Source organism: Sitodiplosis mosellana, unplaced genomic scaffold (genome assembly GCF_009176505.1).
Source record: "Sitodiplosis mosellana isolate CC-2019 unplaced genomic scaffold, AAFC_SMos_1.0 Smas_scaffold_1926, whole genome shotgun sequence".
In the NCBI taxonomy this organism is placed as follows: domain Eukaryota; kingdom Metazoa; phylum Arthropoda; class Insecta; order Diptera; family Cecidomyiidae; genus Sitodiplosis; species Sitodiplosis mosellana.
In genome coordinates, this window is record NW_022597168.1 from 2,610 (window position 1) to 10,373 (window position 7,764).

At 35.7% G+C, this 7,764-nt stretch overlaps 1 long non-coding RNA gene across 1 annotated transcript in view; it reads left to right on the forward strand.

The window, feature by feature from the left end:
- The first annotated feature begins 332 nt into the window (after nucleotides 1-332).
- The window catches only part of LOC129571298 (uncharacterized), a 7,683-nt gene continuing 251 nt past the window's right edge, over nucleotides 333-7,764 (forward strand). The window contains exons 1-2 of the long non-coding RNA XR_008688250.1: nucleotides 333-444; nucleotides 781-874. This is a non-coding gene — a long non-coding RNA (uncharacterized LOC129571298). The remainder of the gene's footprint in view (nucleotides 445-780; nucleotides 875-7,764) is intronic.

Below are 7,764 nucleotides of genomic sequence, written 5' to 3' on the forward strand. Positions count from 1 at the left end.
GTTGATCGTCTAACACAGAGCCAGTACGCTCAAATTTCTGCACCAGGCGACTGATGGTGGACACATTTGGTCGATTATTTCGGCCGAAAAATTCACGAATTGCACGAAACGTATTTTGCAAAATAGACCCATTTTCGTAATGGGATTTAACGACTTGAACGCGTTGATCTTTACTTAATCTTGACATGGTTATAAATGGTATAGATGGACGCTTCGAACTGACATTCCAGTTTGACAGATCGGGGCATCCATCATGAAATCCCTATTGAAAAACTTTTTGCGTCCCTATTGGGACACCCTTTATTTTCTCTTTATCAGATGTCATGTGCATTCATTTCTTCAGTTTTCGGTGCAGATGGATAATATGGTGAACATGGGATGATCACTGGTTGACAGGAAACAAGAATATATGGACATGGGGCGTAAATGGGAGGATAATTTACGGTATAACCGAAACTATAATTCACTTGTATTTTTAACACAAAATACGATATAACTACAAAAACATAGACGACAATCATTTTTACGTTTATTTAAATGACGGGTAAATAACTCTGGCCTACCACCAAGCACACCAAATGAGAAATGATCGAATAAAAGTGGAAGCGAACAATCAATGCTATTACACTATTTATTTCTCGGAAGTTGCGTTAGCACTTTTCATTGAAATTAAATCCATAAACATAATATGTATAACAGACATGCATATATACTAACAATTCTTCTTCACTTTTTCTTCATTTGTTTACATTAATTTACTCTACTTATTTGCTTTTTTAGCAGAAAATGGGACACTTCGTAAGCGATGTTGCAAACTAACGTCAATGAAAACGTTGAAACATTTTACATTGTAGAAATGAAACTATGATCAAGTGTAAGAAATTCAATAATATTTTAAAACTATTGCACAAAGTGATGTTTTGTTGATTCCATGCTTTTGATTACAAATTTGCCTGACAAAAGAGTAAAACCACCGTTCAAAATCACGTAAAAGCAATATATTTTGCTGAGTTTGGCTAGTTATAGTTATATATACAATATACGTGAAAAACCGTAGAATGATCGATTCAAACTATAACACAAAACATATACGGCATATTATAACAAACAAATATATGTATGTCAAATGTATGTATGTCAAGTATTAACAAACGAACATATGTCACTCATACGAGGTGACAACACAAACTACCATCCTCAATAAAGTTAGTCTCTGACTAGTCGTTGAACACAACAGTTGTAGCTTTCATTTATCCTATTATATGGCGAGGTTCCCGGCACGCCATCACCATAGCCCACACGACTTAAACACTTAAGAAAAATTTTCGTGAAAAAGAACTTTGAAAATTTTCCAATAGATCCAGTGAATTCGTGTTGTAAATCACAATGGGTGGTGGTGGAAGTAAGCCAATTGATACAAAAACCGTCGATTCAACCGGCAACGTTAACAATAATCTGGTTTTTGAAGAAGCAGTGCCAGTAGAAAATCAAACGCTAATTTACCAAAACTACGTTTTAATCGTGTTGAAAGTGATCAGTTTGCTGTATATCGTTTACATGCAACACATTAAAAAGATGAAGAAAAAGTACGCGAACAAAACGGCAAACCTTTAAGTGAAAATATTGCTCACGATATGAACATTTAAAAATAACAGTGCGCTGCAAAATAAAGTGGAAAAAAAGACAGACAGTACGTAAAACTGATTCAGATAATCCCAAAGAAACGACAATAATTTAAATCACTGCAAAAGGCTGAAAAAAAAAATAGGCAGTACGTGAAATTTATAAATCAGAAGACAAGCAAAAGACAGTACGCGTAATGAATTTCAAAAAAATACGCAATCAAAAAAAAGTTAAATGAGCGATCATAAGTAACGAAAGAAGTCGCATAGAAAGTACAGCAAAAGCAAAAGTGCACGTGAACGAATAAATTCACCACGAGAAAGACGAACGAAAGTGAGAATCAACAAAAGAACGAGCATGAAATCAGACACCAACACAGCGAACGAGAAAACGAAGCACAGCAGACGATAAGCAGAGGCATGAGCATTGACTGAGCATTAGCGGCAACGAACGAACGAAACATATGGACAGGAGGAAAAACGATAAGTTTTAGAATAAGTTTTATTATCACTAAGCCAAAGTAAAGAGAGAAAGAAAAAACCATAAAGAAACAGTCATGTATGCCACATTTTTTTTTTTCCGAAACATAAATAAGTTGATGTAGGTCAGTTCGAAGAAAAACAAAATTTCAGTGCTTGTCGTCATATTATTGAAACAAATTGCATACACATGGTCCATTTCCCTATTTTAATGTATGACTCGAATGTTTTGAGACCTCACAAATGGAACAATACACATTGAGCATAATATATTTAAAAAAAAAAAAAAACGACGCACACATTTCCGCTTAAACAGCAAATATTCTCTCGAGGCCACACATAATTTTTATTTGGTTCCCTTCACGAAATCAGCATGAATTTCCGTAATTTTGCCTAATGACATTCAACGCTTCGGTATTTAAAAAACATAAAGATTCATTTATTTTGGCCACTAAAAAAGTATTAAAACATAATATTTCAAAAAATCCAGAGAAGTTAAAGGAATACGAGAGGGAGATAATAGCAAAACACGACGCTATCTCCTCTTATATTGCGCCACACTATTACAATTTCAATGCCACAGACCAACTATTCTACAGAAATGAATTAATATATGTGAGAGATAAAACACTTAGATGTTTCGGCGCCTTAAATTGCAAGAAAAAAGTTTCTAAATTTATTATCGATTTACTCGGAAAATCAAACGACCTCACAGACGTATCGAGCGACGACGAATCAAGTGTCAACACTGAAGAAAAAGAGCTCACATTTCAATCAACAAACGGAGAAAACTTTTTTGATTTGGAAGACAGTCAAATTGGTGTAATTGAAAACGAAGAAACTTTATTCAATTCAATGAGTGATTTGGATAACATACCTCGAAGCGACGAAGAAACAAACGGTGAATCAAACTCTGCCATTAAGTCAAAAGGAAACATGTCGATGTCACTACTCGAATATTTGCGCTTCGCCGCATCAACAATAAACCGAAATTATTCTGGTGACCCACTTGCATTGAATGCTTTTGTTAATGCAATTAATCTGGTAAAATCCGTCGATACGGAAAATAAATTCTCTGCACAACTCAAAAATTTTGTTTTAGCCAAATTAGAAGGCAAAGCACTCGATAATGTAAACGAAAACGGCACGTTAGATGATATCATCAAAACATTGAAAGAAAAAATAAAACCAGACAGTACAAGCGTCATTAATGGCAAAATGCTTGCGCTAAAGCTATCAAAAAACACGTCACAGCAGTTTGCTGACGAGGCAGAGAAATTGGCTGACGATTTACAGCGTTCATTGGTTTTTGAAGGTATAAGCTTGGAAAAAGCGAAAGAAATGGCTATAGAGAGCACCGTCAAAATGTGTCGTCAATCGGCTCGCTCTGATCTAGTTCGATCTGTTCTGGCTGCAGCCTCGTTTAAAGATCCGAAAGAAGTAATTGCAAAACTTATCACTGAACAAAGCAATCACGAACAAGAGAAACAAGTTCTTGCATACAATCGCCAAGGCGGTTTTCGTAAAAACAACGGTCGTTTTAGCAACGGAAAAAAGTGGAATAATCAAAACGGCAGCAAAAATTTCAATCACAACAATGGCAAGAACGGTGGTTACAAGAAGAACTTCAATGGTCGTAGTAACTACAACAAAAACAAAGGCAATTACAATGTTCGTGTGACGGAAAACTACGAGGGCCCGTCGAACAGCGACGGGCAGAATCAAAACAACCAACAGACTTTCTCCATCGAGAGAGTGAACAACGGATCGTAAATGTTTATTCATTCTCCGACTTGAATTACTCCGACTTTGTAAAAATCGATTGTAGCATATCCAATGATCTTTTAACCTATTTGATAGACTCACAAGCTGATATTTCTATTGTTAAATCAAGCTCAATCAAAGTAGATGTGCAACTCGACACGAGCGAAATCATAAAAATCAGGGGTATTACGGACGAAATTATCCGATCATTGGGCACAATTTCATTAGATTTCTTTTTCTACGATCAAATAATTTCACATAAATTCCACGTCGTCCCCGACGAATTTAATATTCCATCCGATGGCATTATCGGAAAAGATTTCAATCGACGTTTCCACTGCATTATTGACTACGGTAACATGGAATTCACTATTAGAGCGCCGGACAACAACATTTATTTGAAAATTCATTCTGAGCCCAAAGAAAATTTTTCTGCTCTGGCAGCTCGCTGCGAAACTTTCCGCATTTTTCATATTCAAAATTTTACTGGTCCATGTCTCATACCCGGTCAAGAGATACAATCCGGGGTAATAATTCCAAATACCATTGCAAACGAAGCAGAGGTCGTCATTAGAGTGCTCAATTCGAATACAGATCATCAAGTAATAAATAACAACATAAGCGGAATTCCATTAAACGATTTTAATATTTATACATATGACAAAGATGGTAAAACAAAAGAACGAGAACGAAAACTAACACAATATTTTTCGAAAACACCGGCTCACGCGCGTAACCAATTGATCGATTTATGTATGAACTATTCCGACGTTTTCGCTTTATCCGAAGATAGAATGACTACGAACAATTTCTATTCTCAAAAATTACGCATGAAAAGCGACGATCCAGTTTATGTGAGAAATTATCGATTGCCAAAAACACAAGGAGATGAAATCGATAGACAGGTGAAGAAACTTCTTGAAAATGATTTAATCGAGCCGAGTGTCTCCTCTTACAATTCTCCGCTAATTTTAGTACCAAAGAAAAGCCTCAACGGCGAGAAAAAATGGAGAATGTGTGTGGATTATAGAATGCTAAACAAAAACCTCATAGCGGACAAGTTCCCGTTACCGCGTATTGACGAAATTCTAGACAGTTTGGGAAGAGCGAAGTATTTCTCAATTCTTGACCTCTTCTCAGGGTTCTGGCAAATACCCATTGAGCCCGAATCGCGCGAAATAACTGCATTCTCCACAGACAAGGGTGCGTACCAATGGAAAGTTTTACCATTTGGTATTAACGTGGCACCAAATTCATTCTCTCGAATGATGGCATTGGCATTCAGTGGACTGCCGCCAGAAAATGCATTCATATATATGGATGATCTTATTGTAATCGGCACATCGGTCAAAAATCATCTCTCAAATCTCGAAAATGTGTTTAAAATCTGTCGTAAATATAATCTTAAACTCAACCCGGAAAAATGTGAATTTTTCCGACCAGAAGTCACTTTTCTGGGACACTCCTGTACGGAAAATGGTATTAGGCCCGACAGTAAAAAACTTGAAGCAATCGATAAATATCCTACACCGCACGACAAAGAGTCATGCAAACATTTCACGGCGTTTGCTAATTATTACAGACGCTTCATTAGAAATTTCGCTGACATTGTCCGACCATTAAATAAACTAACGCGCAAAAAGGCAATTTTCACTTGGTCTATGGACTGCGAAATCGCATTTAATCAAATTCGCGGGGTGTTAAAATCAAAACATGTTTTAGCTTATCCAGATTTCACGAAAGAATTTCTAGTAACTGTTGACGCCAGCACATTTGCATGCGGTGCTGTGTTAAGTCAAATTCACGGCGATCAAGATCGCCCAATTGCTTACATTTCGAAAGCATTCAAGAAGGGAGAGCTTAACAAGCCAATAATCGAAAAAGAGCTGTTGGCTATACATTTTGCGATTACAACTTTCAGACCGTATTTGTACGGAACTAGATTCACGGTAATGTCCGACCACCGTCCACTAGTCTATTTGTATGGACTAAAGGACCCAAGTTCAAAACTGACTCGTATCCGCCTCGAATTGGAAGAGTACAACTTCGAAGTACACCATATCAAGGGCAAGGAGAATGTCGTAGCCGATGCGTTGAGTCGAATTTCAATCAACGATCTCAAAGAAAAATCCAATGAAAAAACTTTTCTCGTCACCACTCGTTCTATGTCAAAGAAACAAAGCGCTAGTAACACAAATGACACAAATAACAAAGACCTACCAGCCACCATAAAGCCTAAAATATATGAACAAATTGATCGCGCGATAAATAAGAAAATTCCCCGCATAAATAGCTACGTCGACGAAAAAATAAATAAATTAATTGTCTGTGTGCACATGAAGCATAAATGTCTCCTTGAGCTCGAATTTGAGACTGCTTCCGATGATAGATTTTCATATGAGATTATTCTATCTGCTCTGGAAATAGAGCTGTCAAAAAGAAAAATAATGACAATTCAATGGCCAAAAAGCGATATCGTTATAAAAAATGTCAATATGACTGATTTTAAAAAAGCGGGTGAAAATTGTTTAAGAACTGTTCAAATAGCTGTTATACCTGCTGCAGAGGTAATAACCGATGACAATGTGAAACATGAGCTCATTGCTAGGTTTCATAATGATCACATCTTTGGTGGACATGCTGGAAAAAAAAAGTGTTACGAAAAACTGAGAGCTAAATATTACTGGAAAGGCATGAACATAGACATCGCCAAATTCATCAATTCTTGTAAACAGTGTCATTTATCTAAACCGAAACAAAAAATTAAAGCGCCAATGACTCTCACACCGACACCACAATCAATTTTTGATGTCGTCATTATCGACACAATTGGACCACTGACGATGTCAGAAAAGGGTAACCAATACGCCGTAACTTTAATTTGCGATTTTTCCAAATATCTGGTAACGGTAGCAATACCAAACAAAGAAGCCAAAACGGTCGCGAAAGCAATTTTTGAAGATTTTATTCTCGTGTACGGCTTAATGAGAGAAATAAGGACAGATTGCAGAACAGAATACAAAAATAAAATAAACGAAGAGTTATGTACCATGTTGAATGTAAAGCATAATTTCACAGTTCCGTATCGTCATGAATCTGTTGGATCTATCGAGAGAAACCACAGATTTTTCAATCAGTATTTTAGAAGCTACGTCGAGAATACATTAAATTGGGAAGAATACTTAAGATATTTCACTTTTTGCTATAATTCATTAACCCACAGTAGTTTCAATGATAAGTTTTCACCCTATCAGTTAGTTTTTAATCGTAATCCAAATATACCACAAGATTTAACTAAAGAAGTATCACCTATATACAATTTTGACAATTATATTAATGAAGCTAGGTATAGATTGCAAGTCGCCCATCAAGAGGCGCACAAATTATTAATTAAATCAAAAGAACATAACAAGTATATTTACGATAAGAATTCTAGAAATGTAAATTTAAACATCGGCGATACAGTGTACGTCGAAACCTTACCTTACAATAAACATAAACACGTTAATCAAGGACCATATATCATTGTCGAAATAAAAGAACCTAATATAACAATCATTGACAACAATAATAATAAAAAGATAGTACATAAGAATCAGATTAGAGTCTAAGCAACAGAAAAAACAAACGAAAAAAAAAAAATAAAATGTATATCAAAATAAAACAAAAACATAGAAAAACAAACAAAAGAAAAATGTTCAATGATAAAGAATTGATTTCCAATTTAAGAAAAGGGGGCATAATAGAACATAAGTGCAACATAGTTTGTAAGCAAGCCCACAGTGGAGTAGCTGCCCACTTAATCATTTTTAAGAAAAGCATTGTAAATCAATTCTCCCGAAGAAAGGAGATATAACACAAAACATATACGGCATATTATAACAAACAAATATATGTA